Genomic DNA, 20,824 nt, shown 5'->3' with positions numbered 1-20,824 from the left:
CCTAAATCAGGCTATAATTAGGAAAGAATTAAAATATTTACATGGCCATGAAGAATATGTACACTATGTCCAAGACAATATTTTTTTTTCCTTGACAACTGTTTGCTACTGCAGTATAATTAAAGTTATGATCCTGTTCCTATGGAAGTCAGTGACAAAATCCGCCCCCTCAGTGGGCACAGTAAAATAAATAACATCGTATTAAGAATGTAATGGCCCCACAGAGTGAGAAGGAGAGCACACCCCCATGACACAAACGCTGTCAGGCCATGCAGATCCATCCAACCTGAGCTCCACTCGCCCTTTCCAAGACACCCTTCTCAGCTGTTCCAGTAAAGGCTAGGAAATTCATTTTAGCAACAAAATATAGCAAAAAAAAAATCTGTCTTAAGTGAACTTTCAGAGAAGGTCATGGTTCCCAGTACAAAGCAGTGTGCGACCTCCGCCCCATGCAGCAGCACCATATTTCCCATTTAGATTTGGACTTCCCTTGCACAAACTGCATCAGGCAGGGTGAGGCCAGGCATTAGGACTAAAACAGCAAGGTGTCTTGGCCCTTCCATTTAATGAGAATATTTGCCCTTCTGGTTTACTTTTTCTTTTTTAATTTCTGTATTGAAATCACACGGTTTCTTTCGTCTTGTTTTGCGTCAAAGCCAGTGGGACAGGACAGATGTCCTGGTGAGACAGACTGGGAGTCGACCTGCCTGGGCAAGGAGGAGATGAAAAGGAGCCCAGGGGCTCAGGGATGAGGAAAGGGGGCCAGGAGGAGAGGTGTCAGCAGCAGTGGGGCAGCACCAGTTTGGCAGAGGGAGTAGGCATGGGCCAGGCAGAGGAGCCGAGCGATGCTGATGGGCAGGTGCAGGAGATGCACTGCATTCCACCAAGACTGATTTTGGAAGCCAGGCAGAGACCTGTCTGGGGAATACAAGTGGAGCTGGTGAGACAAAACTGCAGACTATGGAAGAAAGAGTAGAGGTGCAGGTTTCCATGGTGCAGCAGCTACAGCAAAGTTTGCTTTTCCAAACACTTGCTCTCAACCTGGACGGGTTACAGCCCAGCTGCTTTGCTGTTCTTCCGCCTGCAAAACGCAGGAGCTTGGCACATCTCTGCCACCTCCTGCGCTGATGCACACACAGGCTGGCAACTTCTGCTCCTGCCCTCAAGGGCTGTCAGCTCATGCTACAGCATCCTGCGCGGCTGATAGGAAGTTTGAGCTGGGCTGATTACCCATGCAGCAGCAAAATCACAGCCCCTAATGATACTGCTGAGCTTTTTGTTTACTTTTTTAAAAACCTATTAAAAAGTACATGGAAAACATATATTCAGTCATAGCATCTTAAGTTTAACACTTCCTTTTGAAACATTCTTATTCTTAAATTACAAATCCTCAATTTACAAGTGACCACAAATTATATGTCCACATATATTTTTGAAATAATAGCCAAAGAGTATTTTTTCTGTCTAGATAATACATATCTTAGCAGCATTTCAATGAAACCAGAATTACTTTCAAATGCCAGATGTTACATGGGGGGTTTTTTTACATAGATGTTTAATGGTGATGAGTGAATGCTCCTGTGTCCCTGTACTACCTGCAGCTTCTCTGTTGTGAGGAAACCTAGCTGGCTTTCCTTCAAAAATTGTAACTTCCTCCTCCCCACAAAAATTAGTTCTCTGGATTTGACACCCGGTTCTGTATACTTACAAAGATGGAAAACCTTCAGAAAGCAAATAATCTTTGATTGTGCATCTGAACCACCGAAGCACGGTATAGAAGCAAGTATAAATAAAGCTGTTACAACTCCAGAAAATAAACAACAGTTCAAAGCCTGGAAAAGTACCAGACCTTAGCTGCAGAGATTTATAAATGTTAGGAAAGCAGAATAGACTTGGTACACTAAAGGAGGCCACTCAGAAAATTGTTAGCTGCTTTACTGCGAGGTATATATAAGCAATGGAGGAAGCAATGCACCTGGCTATCTACCACCTTACCATTCAATCCGGAAAAGCAAAACAAACAGAATTTCCCTTTCCATCACGAAGAAAGCCTTCCAGACATGCTGGCCACCTCCTTCCCAGCAGACCCATTCTGCATGCTGCTGCCCCTCCTGTTCCCCACCTGGGCAGGTACGGGCTTCCCTGACCTGCAGTGCTAATGCCCATGCCAGGGGATATAGGAAGATGCAGTGCTGCATCCAGAACAAGTCTCTGCAAGAGCAGGTACAGCCACAGCCCATTTCCTGATGCAGGACTGCACTGCCTTCAGAGAGGAAAGCTGCTACCACTGCGATTTGCCCAGCATTTGCCTTTAGAAGAGCCATGCAACGCCAAGCCCTGCAAGACAGGAATGTAACTGTACACTTCTACAGACTGAATTAAACTCACAATATACTTTAATGAGATTTAAAAATCATTTCAGACAAGAAATGCACTTGAGAAGGATTCTGGACAGCCTTTCCTCACCTTTGCTTCAACTCCAGCAGCACGGCATCTCCCAGCTTGTCACAGCTCCAGCTCTGAGGGGGCTGTGACTCAGCAGAGGAGCCGCTTTTTATTTTTCAGATGGAACTTACCAAACCATGCCAACATTACGGGGAGGATCTGCTTCCTGGATCCACTTCTCTGCTGGTCTCTCCTGAGATATTTCCACTCAACCCTCCCCATCTGGTCACGTTACGACAACAGGAAACAGTTTCTTTGAGGAAAACCGAAATGCAAGCCTGCATGGGAATCAGGCTGAGTGAGAAAGAAAAAATTCCCAACCTCTGTCTACACTGTATTTAAAAGAAAAGGTGGCGTCTTATTATTAGCCTAGGAGTTACGCTGCTTCTAGTCAGGCATTCAAGATCTGTGAGCATCTGTGATGCAGCTGAAGCTCAGCCTCCTGCCCGAGAAGCCCCCACGCAGGCTGGTGGGGGTGGGAAGCGCCCCAGGAGCGAGGCAGCTGCCTCCGTTCCTGCCCTGTCATCTCTGCCCACTGCAAGCATCCCTCTGGCCCTTCCACAGACACAGATCAGCTGGAGGGTCAGTGGTCACCTTGTACCCCGTGGCTGCACTCAGCATGAGCCCTGGCACACAGCAGGGCAACGGGGTGCATGAGGAAAGAGCTCTTCACCCCAACAACAGCCGCTGTTCATGAGCCAGACCCTGCTGCCTCCCTCTGCTCTGCACTGCCGAAACCAGGGAGAAACTGCATGGAAATCTGTGTAGGATTTCAGGCAAGTTGCACAGACTGAGATTGCTCTCTATTGCTGAGCCTATCTATGTAAGGTGGCAGTACCTTGGTGGGGCTGCAGGTACAGGGTGTACTGCCCTGCCTGTGCAACCTGTGGCTCTCACTGTTAAGAAACTGAACTCCAACAGCTCAGGAACAAAACAGCTAATCAACATTTTAAAATCCCAAGCCTGTTCCAATGTAAAACCCCATCTCTTACACTAACCTAAGCAGCCTAGCTAGTCATTAGGCAACACGTGTTCAGGTACAATGAACTGTCTCCAGAAATGCTGAACATCCACAGCTCCAGGCCAGCTCCAGTGCCAGCCATTCATCAGGTCTGAGACACAAACCCAATAACCATCCATCTCAGATTTGTTTTCTTCTGCCTCCATCATTCCTGCCAAAGAGGATGCTGCTGTATGGGATGCATAGGGCTCCCTTGGTCCCCATGAACCCATGGCAGCTCCCAGGCAGGATCTGGGGTGCTCCCAGCACCACTGTATCGATCCTACAAGATTATTTTCCTTATCAAAGATGTCCCAGTTCCCCATTACACCAGATAATAGAGAACTGACTGACTTTTTTCTTCCCCAGGGTTATTTTCCAATTATTTTTTTTTTTTACTATCTCACTTTAAATCAAAGATGAGAAAGATATTGTCACTGCCACTATAAACTCTATTTGCTAATAATTCACAAAAGCAAGCACAAGAGAGGAAGCAAAGGCTGCAGGTCCAGCCCCATTCAGCTCTGGGTGCAGCAAGACCAGGTTTCACAGACGATGCTCAGCGCAGGGAGATTGGGAAGTGCCTGTGGGGCCAGGGGTGCCCACAGCCCCAGCCCTGCTTCCACCACTACCAGCGGGAGCCCTGTCCCTGTCTGCACAATGGATTAAACGAGTGAATGAGCAAGAAAACAGAAGAATAACATTTTCATGGCATGCAGGAGACCATAAGGTGAATACTTGAATAAAAAATAAAAATAAAAAAATCAATATTAGCCTGAAGCACTATAGGATCACAGTTTAAAATAGTAAGGCTCAAAACCCCCAAGGAGACAGCAGGAACTCTCTGGGCAGCCTGTTCTGCCTGCTCGGCTGTCCTCCCACTGCAAAAGTTTCTGCTCACAGTCAGTCAATACACCGGCCTTTCTTCAAAGCACTGGGAGGCACCAGTCTGAATCCTCCCACGAGGAAAGAATCCCACCAGGTTCACCCTAACTATATGGTAACTACAGTAATATCTCTGAAGGGGGGGGGGGGGGGGGGGAAGACAGGAGAAAAGGCTGTAGCATATCTATTTCTTCCTCACTGATTTTTTTTTTTTTTTTTTAAGCAGTCTGGCTCTTGATTTCCACTGCTTTGTTTTTTGTTATAATATCCTTAAAATGGAAATAAAATATCCTGTTTTGAGCTAAGACATTTTTTGGTGATCAAAGTTTACCTTGTCTCACCCTTCTTCCCTTCCTGCTTCTCTTTATAGCATAGGTTAAGGGAAAAAACCCCATTATTTTGCTTTGACCCACACTCTGACAGCTTTTTAGCACACAGCCATATCAAAGGAAAAGAAAACAAGTTTTCTCATGGGTCTCTGAAAATACAAGTATTTTTGCCTTACTGCCAGTTGGGAATTTCTACTCCTTCCCTCCCCACCTCATACTTCAGAGCCTAAGATGCAAACAGACCCCATCCTTCCCCACCAGATGAGAAGCTGCCACGCACGCCATGTTCCTCCCCAGCAGAATTATTTGGAAGACACAGCCCAGCTGATGTGATCTGCAAGGGCTGAGCAAGACTTGCTCAGTCCATCTGCAGCAATTACCACCGCTCTCACTAACTGGATTTAAAGAAAAGATGACTTTCTTTGCTGGCAAACAGGCTTGTAGCCAAAAAGATTTTGAAAACAAATATATACTCAGGAACAACTTACCCACGCAGCAGCTTTAAAAAAACCCCAAACCCAGCAGAACACTTGAATCCCTCCTGATGGGAGCAGCTGCAGTTGCTATGGAGCCCTGGCTGCCCGCACTGCTGTGCCCTTGGTGTGCTTTGCTTTATTTCAGACCCTCTTCTGCCTGTCTTGTACCAGACTATGATCACATCCCTGCCCTGTGCTTTCTCTTTTCATAATCTCTCTCTTTTTTTTTTTTTTAAATAGATGGGCAGTAACTTTGCTGCAGATCGGTAAATTATATTTACAGTAAGATTTCAAAGGGCCATAGGCAAAAGGCAATATCTGAAGCACACAGCTACTGTGATGAACTTTGCCGACTAAAGAATTTCTATGATGGGTTTATTTCTCAATCATTTCAGTCAAAATATTAAGATAAAAAAATTGCCATGATGATGTAAAAAATGAAACTAAAATGTTTTAGAATGACATTTGAATTTTTAGAATTGCTTACTTTTAATTAAACACAAGAGTTTAAATGCCCTATTGTAAAACATTTTTCTTACAAAAAGAATGCATTTGTGTCAGGTGATAAGTTTGCATTCTATCTGGGCGGAGCTTAAAGGGAGAAAGAAGTTTCCCAAGAAGGAAAAACATTTCTGAGATGTTTCAGTTGGGCTAGCGCATGAACTAAGCCAACAGTTTTCACTGTCATGTGTTAGTATAGGCTATCCCTCTATGGAAAAACAAAATCTCCAAGGAATCTAGACAAAAATCCAACCTGATCCCAGAAAGTCTGCAAGGCCAGCTGGACCCCAGAGCTGCAGCTGACACAGAGCAGCAGAGGCATAGGCACACCCCCACGTGAACGATACCATCCTCCTCCTCCGTGGCAGTAGCTTGCATCCGAGGAGCTCAAGGTTAGGAGCAAATCCACAAAGCACAGAACAATATATGTGCAATTTGCATTTCATTTCTTTAAAAAAGGAACACAAAAAAACCCAACAGTGGCCTAAACTCCAGGCAGGATGGGGAATGGATCTCTTCCTGTTCTCACCTAGTCAGCTCCAGCTGAGGGGGCTGGAGAAGGAGTTTGGAGAAAAAAGCTGCTTACTCAACTAGGAAGCAGGGTGGGTTTTTTCCTGCTATTGGCAAAGAGACGAGACCTGTAAATTTTGTTGTTCTTTGTCCTTTATCATCTCTGATGACTTAGCAGCAAATGCTAAAAATAAATTTTCATGCTTCATCTTCGAAGTAGTTGTGGTACAATGTTTAAAAACAACCCCAAACCTATATCCCAGAGAGAATATTACAAATATTTCAGAATTCAAAATAAACTTTATGAAGAGGTGCTGTAAGCCTCCCCAAAGTGATACTTTACATACAGCTTTGGCTCTATAAGCTCCTTTCTAGTCCTCTTCTCATGAATGAGACAGCAATTAAGATAGTCACGTATTTCTGAAAGGCTGTCTAACACAAAGTGCTTACAATTTACTGCACAAAGGCTTTTTTAGAAAACAATGAGCTAAAACTCTTATGAGTTGTAGAAGAAATGAAGCAATATTCTAATCTCCAGGGACAAGTCTGTGCCGTTCAGGTTTTCACTTCCTTCATATTTCTGATGTTTAATACAGACTTTATAGACACACAGTAAGCAGGACACAATCAAAATCCAGCAACTGGTTTGAACTTCCATATGAAAACACACCAGTAATGAAATAAATAGTTTTTTGTAACAAGTAACTGCTACTAATCCCACCTGCATGACTGATGGCCTAAATTCAGGTGTAGTAAAACTGATTTTGGCTGTAAATAATATGTCAAAATTTTGACTCAAGGTGAGTCAAGCTAGTGCTTGGAATCCTAAACTCCAGGGAAACTTGAGGGACCTAAGCTTGCACTTACATTACTTTCAATAGTTGAGTCACATTAATACGAAATAAGCATGCATGAAATGATGTTCATAATCATAACTTTGAGCTAGCAAACCAAAGCTAAGTTTTATGAAATGTCACTGATAAACAAAAGTTGCCTTTTTTAAAAATAGCATCCAAGGTTCTGCACGCTATCAGCTATTGCTCCTGAAGTGCTCACCTTGGGGAAGGGGTTTGTTGCCTGTTTTCCATGTGAGGAAACGTCTCCATTTACATCAGTGAATGTAACTGATGTGTATGTCTAGATCCTTTGAGCAAAATAGTAATTATTGCTCTTAATGAGATAAAACATTTCAGGTCCTTAGTGTTGATCATAGCGGGGAAAAAAATATTTGAGAAAAAATTAGTTTTGCTTTTGTACAGTTTGACTTCCCTTTTCCTAAAGAGTTTATACTCTTGTATACTACGTATCTATGTGTGCGTGCATGCATATATATAAAAATATATATTAAAATAACTGATTAAGTAATGTCATACCAATAAACAATCACAGCATTCTGAAACATACAGGTCATATCCAGTACTGAACACCTTAGCATACTATCCAAGCACTAAAGATTATTTTTACAAGAAGCTCAAAGGGCAAAATCTTGCCAGGTACACCATGTCTTGAGGCTATGCCTTGAGGCTACTTCTACATTTCTTCCTGTGCCTAGAAGTGGGTTCTGATCCACAATTTTAAATATCCAGTTGCTTTGTTAAAAATTAACTCTTTAATTAATTAGTTACGTGCTCAGCCCACACAGCTAGAAGAGCAGTGTTGAATAGCTGCAGCACCAAGGCAAGCTTGAGACAGTAAAACTGTCAGAATCAGATCAGTCAATGGCTCTTCCTGCCAGTCACAGTGTTAAACCTGCAATGCAGGTGCATGCTCAGCAGCATGCTTCATGCTGCAAGTCACTAACAGCAAGAGGCCATAAACAAGAGCTGAAAGCCCGTTGCTGAACAGCTGCTGAGCAGCTTCAGTGCAAAGTCGGTCAGCGAGTTCGTGCCACTGCTGAAAAAAGGCAAAGCCCAGCACCAGGGGCGTCTGGAGTTACCTGCTTGGGAGTACACAAGAGACGGCCATTTCTGCATATGCTTACATAGGCTGGGTTATTCAAGAAAGTGCTATGGAAAACGCCTGCCCCACCTCTAGAACTATTCCATCCATACATTACACAATGGTGCCAGGAGCTGAGAGTACAGTCACAGGGACTGCAGCACAGGGGTTAAAATTATGATAAACAGACAGAAGATACTTCCAATGCTCTTATATCACACCTAGAGTTACTACGTACATTCCTAGAAACACTAGTGTTTAAAGAAGTGGTAAAGAGATAATAGATGCTAAGGGAAATTAAAAGAGAGGTGTTAAGCCTGAAGGTTGGCTGGAGGTAGGAGCAATGTATTTCACAGTTTCCAGAACAGTTTTTATTAGTAACTGAATTACCTGGTTTAATTTAGTGCTGGTACACTGTAACACCCTCAAACTCTGTTCCAAAGGTGCATCTGTTGTTTAAACAAATCCTTGCATCTTTTGCTCCCCATTTTTCACTCATGATTTGGAGATTTACGTGTACATCTATTTCTACGTAGACATTCCTTCCCAGTAGGTATATCTACTCCTGAGCTGACTAACACTACTTGATAACAGTGTTTGTTGATTGACATAGAAATATAAGCAGAAGAAAAATATTCATACCTGTATAATATTCTTCAGAGTCAAATGCAGTTAAGTGACTTATTTTTAAACAACAGTAACAAAGTTTTTAGCAAGGCACCTATTTTTCTTTAGTTTCACATGTTTATTCATAACACTGAGTTAATAAGCAACTTTTTCCCCCTCACATAACTGTTATGCTCTTACAGTAAAATATATCCAATCATTTCTGACAGCATCAGGGAGATGGAAAGCAGTTACTATGCTGAGATGGACAACTAAACTGGGCCTGTTACTGATGCCCAGCCCCTTGCCAACACCAATGCCTATGAATAAGCGCCTTGCTTACTGGGAGCCGTTTCAGATTTTCCAAAAGCATGCAGTGCTGGTTTAAGTCTGCTCCTGTCGAGTATCATGTCTCTCCAGCCTCTAGCTTTATCTGATGGAAGAAATTTCTTACACCTTTTTCTTCCACATGAACTCCATACACACAGAAAATGCCCAACTTCTTGTCTAGGAAAGGGAATGCATCTTGGGCCATGACGATCATTTGCTCTCCACTCCTGATGTTCCTCGTGAGAGGTTGCTAGAGATCCTAGAGAGCAAACACAAACCATGCTGTAAGGCCAGCCCCTGCCTCCAAGGCCTACTTCACTTCCTTGCCATACATGCTTCTCTCTAATGCCAGATATAAATGATCATAATGAAGTGAAAACAGAAAAAAAGTTTAACACCCATAGTTTCCTTCTCCCTAGAAAAATCCAGACTTTGTATTGAGATTACAGAGTCTCAGCTCTCCTAGGCTGTCAATGGCATAGGCTGTACCCGAAGAAGACATCAGCCCAGCACAAACCACCTGCACCCGCATTGACTGGTGCACATGGTATGGCATTATCTCATTCTACCAATCTCATCCCCAACATGCTCCTGGGGCTTTCACGCAGTAAAGCAGCATTCACAGCATAGACCATTAATAGAAAGGCAATGGGGATTCCCCCATTGGAAGAAGGTTTTGGAAGAAAAAAAAAAAAAAAACCATCACACTGTATTTCTCATAATGGTATGTATTTTGCAAGTAAAGGAGGGGAAAAAAAGTTTTATGCCAAGAGCTTTTCCCCAAATTTTTACAAGTCCTTTATCAAGCCTCACATTACACAGCAGCAGAGCTCACTCTGGCTGCCTGCAGGTCTTCTGAGGGTTTTATTCATCTTTCTGCTCTCCTGCAGGTTTGGACGTGCCATCTCTGTCAATACCAAATTGATTTTTGCTATCTAGTGCAATCCTGCTGGTTAACAGGCACTTCTGAAGAAAGTTATTTCTTACACTTCTCTATTTCAGATTTTCCCTTTGAACAAAGAAAATAATAATCATAATTAAAAAAAACCCCAAAAATTCACCCTAACAAACTCTGAGGGAAAAAGAGCATAGTTGCATTTTTCTGCTCCTGCTCTTGATGATGAGTCTGACACTCAAACTCAGTTACTCTCCCCATCCTCTGTGCTATCTGCTTTGCCTGCCTCAGCCAGTACAGACTTCCTTACCCACCACTTACTTCATGCGGGACAACACCAGGAGTGTATCAACCATTCCTCTCCTTTCCATTCCTCTTCAAATCTGTGATCTATCCCATTTTCTGGGTTGCTTGCTTCTTCACTGTGTTTTTGCTTAATTTGTGATTATAAAACCTTACTAGGCCAAAACCATAAGACAGCTTTAAGTGACACACAGATATTTTAGAAAGAGAGGAAGAGGGAAAAAAACCCCAAACAAACCACCAAACCCCAAACTAAGAAAGCAACAAAATTACCTCTGTTTAGAAGGAACTGCCTGGCAGAACTCCCCCAGACACCCCCACCAGGCTCTGCCTAAAACCAGGTCACCACTTCTCAGTCTGCTGGGCTAATTGACAGTGTAATGAGGGACACCTGTGAGCAAACTAGTTTTTTAACTCCTGCAAAGCTGGTATGTATCCTAAGGGCAGTAAAACATAATGATATTTCCCTTCCACTACAAGCTTGCAAACCGGCAAAGTCCAAAGCTTTGGCACTGATGGTTTTTTCCCTATAAATCACATAAACTGGTATCAACAATATGGGGAATTGGAATTTCCACATGTGCAAATCCAGGAACCAGCCACATGTTCAGGAAAGCTTGAGAAAAGTACAGAAAACTAAACCAAAATACCTCCCTTTGTTTCAAACACTTGTTTTGATTTTTCTCTTAACTGTGCTGCTGAATGTTGCCATCTGTGATCTCGGGTGACAAAAATCAGCCTTTACTATACTTTCTAAAGTGAACTAGTCTTTCTCAATGCCTAACCCATGGTTATTTGAGCTGTTCAACAATGAATACCAAATGAATTTACAGTCTATATTATGGAGCAGGAAAAAAATAAGCTGGGAGGTGAAAAAGACAGAAGCAGAATAGCCCAGTGTCTGACAGGGTAGTAAGTGCAGCTAGCCTCTCCCTGCCACCTTCACAACATCTGTGGGCAAACCCAAACAGCACCTGATAATGCCTTGCATAAAATACTGAGAAAAAAGAAGACACAAGTAAAAGGTGAAGGTGTCAAACCATATAATTAATCCTTCTGCAAGCAACATAAATAATATATCATTCACCCTGGCGTGACAAGACTGCCTTAGCCCTCCAACTCCAGAACCTGCAGGCACCTACTGGAGCGCAGGGAAGTCTCCCGCTGCTCCCAGCAGCGGTCTGAGTTATAGCCATTGTGAGCCAACATCTTTGTGGAAACAGTAGATGTTTGTTTACAAAAACAAAATCCATAGTGCTTCCTTCAAGGACAACTTGTAAAATAGATAGCTTATGCAGTAAAAAGTTGTGATCCATCAATAAAGTAAATTTTTAAGTAGCCATTCAAAACACTAAAAATCCTGAAAGTGCTTTGATTGGAGAGAAAAGCCTTTTAACAATGGCAAGCATTATCTGAGATAAAATGGATTAATACTGACCATTAAGTCAGTGTATTTTCCATTTACTTATTATTACTACAGATCAAGCTAATAAATTTTCCTTTAAGACCCTTTGCATTTTTACTTTACTCACTTCATGCAAGTATTTCGTTTGTAGCTTCCTCTGACTTCGCTTGGAATGCAAACTAGAGATCTTCAAACGTCAGTGATCATCACACAAGTCACAGCAGCAAGACCTGACTCACTCCCACATAACATTTACTGTCAGCAAGCTTCAACGTGCTCAGTGTATTACCCCCATTTTCCAGACAGGGAAAGGCTTTGTGGAAAGTGGGTGGAAGAGCTGAGCAGTAAGTGCAGTCGCCTGCGCTCCTGGCACCTGCATGTTCGCAGCCACGTACTCCGTGTTCTGAACCATACATATAATTGGCCTTCCCATCCAACATTTCCCAAGGGATACTGCCAGGACAATCCAGTGTTACCTAGCATGCCAGAAGTAATTATGATATTAGACAATAATGAAATAATGCATTATGATTAATCATTTTATTTTGCTAACAACACAAGCAACATGTAAAGATAAAAATGCCAACAAGGGTCTCATAAATCACTATGGATATTTACTGCTATGCACCAAATACTCGGTACTTGCTAGCTCCTGTCTTTGAACCAGGGCAAAATTCAGATATCACATTGCGGTACACAAATCTCTGCAATTCTCCAAAGTGACAAAGGCTGTGAGTATCACTTACTGTCTACTTCAACATACAAACATGACTGCATCAACTACATTTAGGGAATGTTTTTTTCCTATTCATGTGAAAATCTGAAACTTAGCCTTTGCGGTAAAGAAAAATCTGTGCTTTGGATGGTTATATTAGATTTCTACTATGCCTTCAAGTTTCTCATTCATTTTCTTTGCCAATATTTCTTTTCAGATAGAGTAAGAAAATACCACATACAAGAATGAACCCTGTATCTATAAAAGGCCAACATTATGGAACATTTTGATGGAACTTCAAAATCTAGTGTTATCCTGTGGTGTGAGCACCAGTTACTGGTTAGAAAACACCTTCTGATTTAGTTTTATCCAAAACGAATCCAGACTGTGGATGCTGAGACCATACCATCATGCAAACCAAAGTGCAAATGGGTATCTTCAAGAGATTTGCTTTAAAAGCACTGACCTCATCCAAAATAGACACATTCTTATTATAAACCATGGCTCGAATTCATTTATTATGGAGGCAGCTAGAAAAGTAGTCTAGTATCAAATGATTCAAATCATTATTTCAGTATAGAATTAGTTAAAATCCAAAATGTAGCAAAAGCTTTACAGGACAGCCATGGGAATATTAGTGTAAGAGTCCCACTAGAAGTTAGTGCAAATCAGTAAATCTTCAGACACTTTAGATATTTCACAAAGTTCTCCCTCCAGGCATATCCTGAGTCCTTGGAGTCAGTACGATTTCTGACATTGGCTTGGTGGCATCGGAATCAGGCCTTTTGTGTGCAATTACTTTTTAAATTAAACACGATTAATACAGTTTGTTTCAGATTTACATCCCAATAAAATATAGTATGTACCATCTGGAGGTTATTAATGCTGTCCTTTACCTACGGGACGTGCCAGGGGACACATCTATTATGCAACTAAGGGTCATGCAAGACAAAACAGAGCAGTCAGCAAAAAGACGAGAAGTCTTTTTGGTATTAAAAGCCCAAGTTGAATCAATTACATCTATACTGATTTTCAAAGGGTTGATATAGACGAATCAGGATTGCCACAGACTGATGGGCACTCTGAACAGCATCTGACACCACAGCAATCTTCCACAGCTAACAGTTTGCTCCGTAATCAATACCAAGCTACTTCCAGTGGAATAAATTCTGGCTATGAACTATGACAAAATCAGTCTCATGCAATATCCAACATCATTTAGGCAGCAGCTTTCCAGACCAGATGGAGGTTTCAATTAGTCCTGGGACATCTCATCCCAGTTAGTCTGGGAAAGCTCAGGCGGCATCATCCTCCTTCGAAACCCAGACCCACAACCAGCTTCACCAAGTAGCCAGGCCTCCCAGCTGTGTTATGAAATGGCAACTGAGCCTGAAACCAACCACAGAACCCAGAAACATTAGTTAATAGGATAGAAAATACACATTCTGCATCTTAAACTGACTCTTCTTTTCACCTGAGCTCCATGAAAAATAAGGTCCCTGTTTGCACACAACCTTGTCAAGGTCAAACGACCATGGCACTGGTGGAATAGCTTGAAAAAGCAGCACAACAGGTTATTTATTGGGCTTGAAGAAAGACAAGACTCCACACCCTGCCGCTTGCATGTGTGTTTGAGGAAACAAATTTTGTCCTCCAGACATTTTCTCAAGCCTTTCCGAACTATTTCTCCTCAGACACTGCCCCTGCTTTTATGGAGTACAAAAAGGAGGGTCATGCTGGAGGATATAAGAAGCTACATCAATGAAATTTATTGAACCTACATCTTGATTCTGTATCATCAGTGAATAACAAATCCCTAATCACGTGTTCCTGGAAATAACTATTTGTGGATTTGCATAGAACTGAAGAGTTTTTTAAAAACCTACAAGGATGTCATTTTCCATTAGAACAATTTCTACAGAACTATATTAAATTCCTGAGATCTTTTGGGGTTTTAGGTCTATTTGACTACAGAGCACTTGGCTGTAAAGTGCCAAAGGAAAATCAAGGAATTACCTTTCTAGGTTAGATGCCTGGTAGAAATTGCTTAGTATTTTGCCACCAGTAATAGCCAACACTTGATGTTCTAGGGATAAGTAAGCTCCCCTTTTCCTTCACATGCAGATAAATGCTACTAGTCAGTTGTGGTCAAATAAAGATAGGATTACATGAATGATTTAATTTGAAACACTTAAGTATTGGCTAATATTTGGCTGTTTTTACCATAACATAGATTGGTACAAATGCTGCTATCTGTCTCAAAATTACTCAGTCCTGTTAGTGTCTCATAACCAGAGTAGTTGGATGGAATAGCTTTGTGTTCAAATCCTACATCCCAGTCAATTGGTTTGGGTAAAATTTTTAGAACCTTCTTTTTTTTAATTTTATTTTTCCATTTACTGAAACTCTGCTGTTGATTATACATGAAGAGCTACACTGCAGAAGGTGATAAACTTAGATGTTTTAAAGGAAAGTGTTAAAAAGATCATTATTTAAATGCCTTCACTTGTTAACATTTATTTGCTGTCACTATTTTGAATTTGAGCCATCCACAATAAAAGGTAATATTTTAGAGATGAATTTTGGAAAAGAAAAAAATAAAGCAAAGCAAGGCTTTATTCTTCATATAAATTGACAGTGCACTTGGAAACTTTCTGAAACTTTACCAAGTAGGAGGTGTTGACAACTGTCACTTTCAGAGCATATAATAAGGGAAAGATTTATAGGCACATGGTTCCATAAATATATTCAAGACTAGTATTTTTCAAGACAACCAATGGGCCTTAAGTACATTCTTAAAAGTCATCTTAAGATGGGGTGCTATTTCTTCCATCAGGGCCTAGTGACAAACATAACTTCCTCTAGTCAAGGCTTTCTTGTATCCTCATACCGGTGTCATTTGCCTTTTAATTCACCACTACAAAAGCTAAATTTTCTACCAGCCTCATATTTCCAGGCAAAGAACAAGCAGTTACTAGTCAGAAAGCTGACAAGAACCAATACAAAATAGACAGAAAGTCCACTGCAAAAGTAAAGTGTTAAGACAGCCCCTACACCAAACTTTCAATTTCTGAGCATACTTTAAGCACCTACCATGTACTTAAACATACAGAGAAGAGCAGAAGCGTCGAATAGGTGGTAGGTTAGGAATGCTCTATGTCAGCTGAGAGCTGTGAGCCTAGACTGACAGCAGTGAATGTCTCCTGACAGTAAATTATTATTTTATACTACACACAATTCTCTGGAAGTATCATGATGTGAGAAATAACAGACAAAAGTCAATCTGACTCCAATGTATTTGTTTTCTAATTTCTGTCTGCATTTTAAACAGTGTCAGTAGAGGCGCAGCCACATCAACTGAAAGGAAAAGAAATCTTGATGAGAGAAATGACATTTAAAACCACCAAGGGAGCAAGCATCTGGAAAAAAATGAACTCTCTTTTTTTAATCTAACAGGTTAAACAGCACAGAATAGGAAGCAGTTCTCAAGATACACAGTATATGCACTGGAGTTCAGAAAATAGGAAATGTCCAAATCAGTTACTCAGTGAGCACAGTAACCAGATTACTTTGTAACAGTAACTCATCATAACTTATATTACTCTGAAACACCAACATTTACAGCTGCAGTGGAGATTTATCAACAATTACAGGCCTTGACATTTCAACTCAATCACATATGACTGAGACTCTATGAAGATCCTGACGAATAAATGGAGCAGGAAGGTGCAGCCTGCTTAACCAATGAAAGGCAGAGACATTATCTTCGATGGGCTTGCTCGCATCTAAAAGCAAAGCAGTTGCAAATTGGAGCTATGTTTATTAACCACACCAAAGAGAAACTAGGTATTAAGGGGGAAAAAAAATCCCAAACAGAATGCAAAACAGGACATTTGAAAATGGATTATACAAAGCCTTTAGGTAGCAGATGATTCATGTGTAACATAGATATATATATAGAGCACACATTATGTACATATTTATATATGCATAAACATGTATAGGAACTAACCTCACAGGCATGCTCCGTCATGATGCACACTGCTTGTCTGCTTTACCTGAGGATAGTACCATTCCTTGTACGCAGTGCACTTCATTTTAAAACCTGTAGGCTGTTCCTAGCAGACAGATTTAAAAGGATTTTTATGATTCACACTGCAAAAGGCTTAAAAAAAAAAAAAATCCACCCCTGCTGCATAAGATTATATTTTCCATCTCTATCCTCTGAATAGTGGAATCAGATGAGAAATGATTCATCAATCAGTCCAGGGAAGCATTTAGAGGACAGAGAAGAAAAAGAAAAAGAAAAAAAAAATCAACCATACAGTAAAATCTGCTCACCATGTACACACCCCCAAAGTGAAGAATCAGACCAGCCTAACTGAGGAGAAGCTAAAGATGAATTTCACAAGAAGGCTGCAGTTGCTGGGTGATGCACTGTAAATCCTGCTCCCTCCGGGGAGAATGAGCTCATTGCGAAGATCCAGCAGCCGCCCCTCAGCCATTGCAGTGTCACTGCAGCTTGCAGCTGAGTGCAGGCACGTCATCACACGAGCTCCCTGAAAACTGAAAGCCCTCCCTTTCAGAAATCTAAGTCAAGCATGCTGGTATAAAACCAGCTCACCTCCAACGCAGACTGAGGTCCCCTTGTACCTGGATGCTGCTAGAAGGACTTGCATTTTCAGCTTAATTATTAAGCCAAAGATTTGCATCCAGCACAGACTGAATCTGAACAGAACTCCACCTGAAGCAGGGGCTAAATTACTGAATAGGGCAGAGAAGATTTGAAGGACATTTGGATTTAAAAATAGCTAGCACCCTTTGCACTCGCTCCTAGCAAAGGAGATGGAATGAAGTTATACGGAAAACCTTACATGTGTAAGTGCAGGGCCAGGCATTGGAGCTTATCTCTTATAGGGATGTCATTACTGAATAACCCCATGCTCTGAAAGTATGTGGAAATGGTAATATGGTGGAAAAAAGGCAGGTGTCTTTACAAACTCCTGTAAGGTATGATTTGAGAATTAAAGCACTGTAGATATGAAAAGCATATCTTTAACCCCTAGCTTGCTGTCTCTCACTACTTTCCAAAACTAAAAAGGTATCAATTTTCAATATTCATACTCACTACACTGAAAATTCCGCTTTACAGCAGAACTGAATAACAAATACAGATAAAATGAATGTATTTGGTTACAAGATACTAGTAACAGCTCCACACTGCAAAATTATTTAGAAGTAAAGAGGATATAGGGCCTATTTATTTGTTTATCATATCTTCCTGACAGTGAAGACTGGGAACCATTCCCAGTGAATGTCAGTGAACTGCTGACAGGCATGACAGAGTGATCTGAGCACAGGACTGGAAAGCAGAAACCTACCCTGAAGCATGTTCTCAGTTTTTAGAAAGGAAGGTGTGGGGTTTTTTTCCCCTTAAACAATACCTAAATATCTGGAATGTTCCATTTAAAAAACTGTTTCTCCCCGAGTCCAAAGCCCCTGACTCTGTGCAGCACCTGAGCGCAAAGCCAAGAAACATGTGCGACTTCTAACCAGATTCCTAGAAGCCTGTTCCTATTTTTGTGGTTAACCACTGCTGTATTTCTCATGCCCTCTCTCCCTGCTCTGCAGTTTAATTACCCTTTGACAAAAGGACACATAGTGGCACTTTAAGAAAACCATTAGAACAAATTTCTGTTTACTTCATAGAAACCCCTAGAAAGACAAAAATATGACAAAATTTCTAGTGACAGGAAGCTGCAAGAGCAGAATCTCTTTGGGTTTTTGCTATCAATGTCATAGGCTCAAACTTTTCTTTTTTTCTGTCCATCCATACTGTGCTGCATGGTGTGAAACTGTAGTATTACTCACAGATACAGACTCTTCATTTACAGGGGTGGTTTTTCCTAAGCACCAGTCCTGGCTGCTTATCTGAAACTTTCTGCCTCTTTGGCATCCCAATGAAGTCAGTAAGGCTCTGTGGGAATACAACGCCAGTCTGCAGGATCAGTGCCTCAATCTACAAACACAGAGCTACCTAATTTTGTGTCAAACACAGGTGAAGGTGCACTACCAACTCCCAGAAATCTCCGTCTTCAGCTTTGACAAAAGCTCAGCACTTTCTTGCTCCTTTATTGCGCAAATACTTTTTAAAATTAGATCATCTGGCTACAGCTCAGCCCACGCCATGATGAGCAGACCACCAAATCACACACGCTGCAGCCTGTTCCCCAGTTTCACCCAGGAACCATCTCCCTCAAGACACAAGGATTGGCTGTGGCTCTGACGAGAGCTGTACAAACAATAGCTTTTGAACCATTGGATAAATAAAACTATTTTCTATGTTTAGAGTTGAATTGAAACATTTTGTGGGAGTTTGTAAGTAAAACAAATAACATTGAAAGCAGTGTTGTAAGTGATATAAAGCAAGAGGCCATTGTTAGTTTACATCACTCAAAGAATCAGTTTTTGTTTTTCAGCTGGCAAGTGGTAGAGAAAAAGCATTCTTCTGGCAATTTCCATTTACTGAGCTGTATCCGCTGCAGGCTTGTCCAAAGCACTCCACTGCACAGTGCTTTATCACGCAGAACACAAATGTTAATGAACTTTAAAAACCTGAAGTTAGCAAGTAAATAAGAGCTGAAAAAAATTGCTATGCTCTACTTTTCTGATTCATAGTAGAAGCAGTCAGGATTTCGTCCATTTTAGAGGCTGAAAAGCAAACCAATAGAGGTCTGGGTTTTGTTTTTAACATTCTGATTCCTGTCTTTTTCAGCTATCTCAGCACAGTTTACAACTTATCTGTAATACAGATCAGCAGGTCAGCCAGGTGATTTTACACCATAGTACTCTGTGCAGCTATCTACAGAAACTGGGCATGAATCTTTTCCTCAGCCTCTCACTCAGTAATTGCTACAGATAAATGTGAAAGACACTGTACAAAAGCCACAGCAAAGCCCTGGAATTGCAGTAGTTACACCAGAGGCTTTTTTTTTTTTTTTTACTCTCCAAATGGAACAAAATGAAACCTCCTTAGTCAAGAAAACACTGTGATGACATCTTGAGGTAAACGGTATTAAGCAATGCTTGATAACCGGGGACACTGCTCTGCTGAGGAATATGCAGATGGCAGGAGCAATAGACATCAACATTCACTCCAGATCCTGTTCTGCAGGGGATTCCTTTGCACCTCATTTTCTGGAGCAGAATGATGACACCTTGGGGCTACAGCCAGATAAAAGATGTTCTGAGAGAGCCGTTCTTTACTTGTCTTTCAGGTAAGCTTTGTTCCGCATTTCTAATGTCAAACCTCGTTCTGTGAGCATCTTTAAGAAGTAAGAGAGTGATATTTCTGAGTCCTAAAGTTAGAGTATCCATCTGAATATCTAAAATTAATTAAGTCCTACTTACAGTCAATGAGTCCTGTTTCCTGCACCTGTCCAGGCTGCAAAGCCAACTGATGATTCTGTAAGGAATGAATAATAGTAATGATCAGATTTTTGTCACCAGGCTATCAGAAATTGCTGTAGGAAAGAAATAACACATAGAAAAGAGACAAGCATATGCAAGAAACAGCGATGCATGCTCATAAATTAAACTTGAAGAAATCAAATCTTGCAAAAAAGTAACAAGATTGGCCCAAATAAAAGACTCGGGCTCTTTTGCACCAAGTACTGGTTTTATTTAACCTGTAAGAGGATCTCATTTCCTCTGTCCTCTACCCCTGTATCATAGGACCATAGAATAGTTCGGGTTGGAAAGGACCTCAAAGGTCATCTAGTTCCAACCCCCCTGCCATGGGCAGGGACACCTTCCACTAGACCAGGTTGCTCCAAGCCCCATCCAACCTGGCCTTGAACACTTCCAATGATGGAGCATCCACAACCTCTCTGGGCAACCTGCTCCAGTGCCTCACCACCCTGTAATGCAAATGCCTTTTAAAAGCTAACATTAAAAATTATACAAAAGGAAACTTCTCTGCTCATTTAGTTTCTCCCAAATCCTGATGGATTGAAGAGACATTATTTTACTCCTCTCTGCTTCCTTCATTACTTACAAGGTGTATGTCCCATTCACAGTCTTCCTGCCTGATTCCATGAGGTCAGCCGACACTAGGGCTGCCAGAAGAAATGCACAAAATCAGGGTCCTCACCAGCAGCTTTCAGGACTGGTGACATTTGTGGCTACCATTTTGTTGGGGGCTTCAGGGGTGGTGGGGAGCAAAGCTCAGGTGTGGAGGCAGGCTCTGGCTCAGGTCATGCCATCCCAGAGGCAGCTCAGGGGGCTCTGAACCTGTGGTGCCAGCAGGTTTGGGGTCCCCAGCAGCACCCAGTGGCTTGCGCCCAACAGTTTGATCAATCTTACCCACTTCTAAGCTAATATAAGCCAATTTAAGGTTGTCTACATAAGACTTTCCCCATTTAAATCACTTTAGAAATACATTTGCTTAAACTGGTATGATTATTGTGTGTAGCCCTAACCCCTAT

At 41.5% G+C, this 20,824-nt stretch overlaps 1 protein-coding gene across 35 annotated transcripts in view; it reads right to left on the bottom strand.

Moving 5' to 3' along the window:
- The window catches only part of JAKMIP3 (Janus kinase and microtubule interacting protein 3), a 93,686-nt gene extending 73,891 nt beyond the window's left edge, over nt 1-19,795 (bottom strand). For 33 of the 35 annotated variants that reach the window (XM_049810777.1, XM_049810745.1, XM_049810742.1 and 30 more), the window contains exons 1-2: nt 16,680-16,838; nt 16,351-16,456 (exon numbers count right to left, since the gene is read on the bottom strand). The gene's annotated coding sequence lies outside the window, so the exon portion shown is untranslated. Of the gene's footprint in view, nt 1-16,350; nt 16,457-16,679; nt 16,839-19,748 lie in introns of those variants that run through there. The other 2 variants (XM_049810744.1, XM_049810743.1) reach the window with 2 other exon arrangements.
- Between the last annotated feature and the right edge of the window lie 1,029 nt (nt 19,796-20,824).

Source organism: Accipiter gentilis, chromosome 9, assembly GCF_929443795.1.
Source record: "Accipiter gentilis chromosome 9, bAccGen1.1, whole genome shotgun sequence".
NCBI lineage: Eukaryota > Metazoa > Chordata > Aves > Accipitriformes > Accipitridae > Astur > Astur gentilis.
This window is presented reverse-complemented; position numbering and strand designations above follow the sequence as displayed.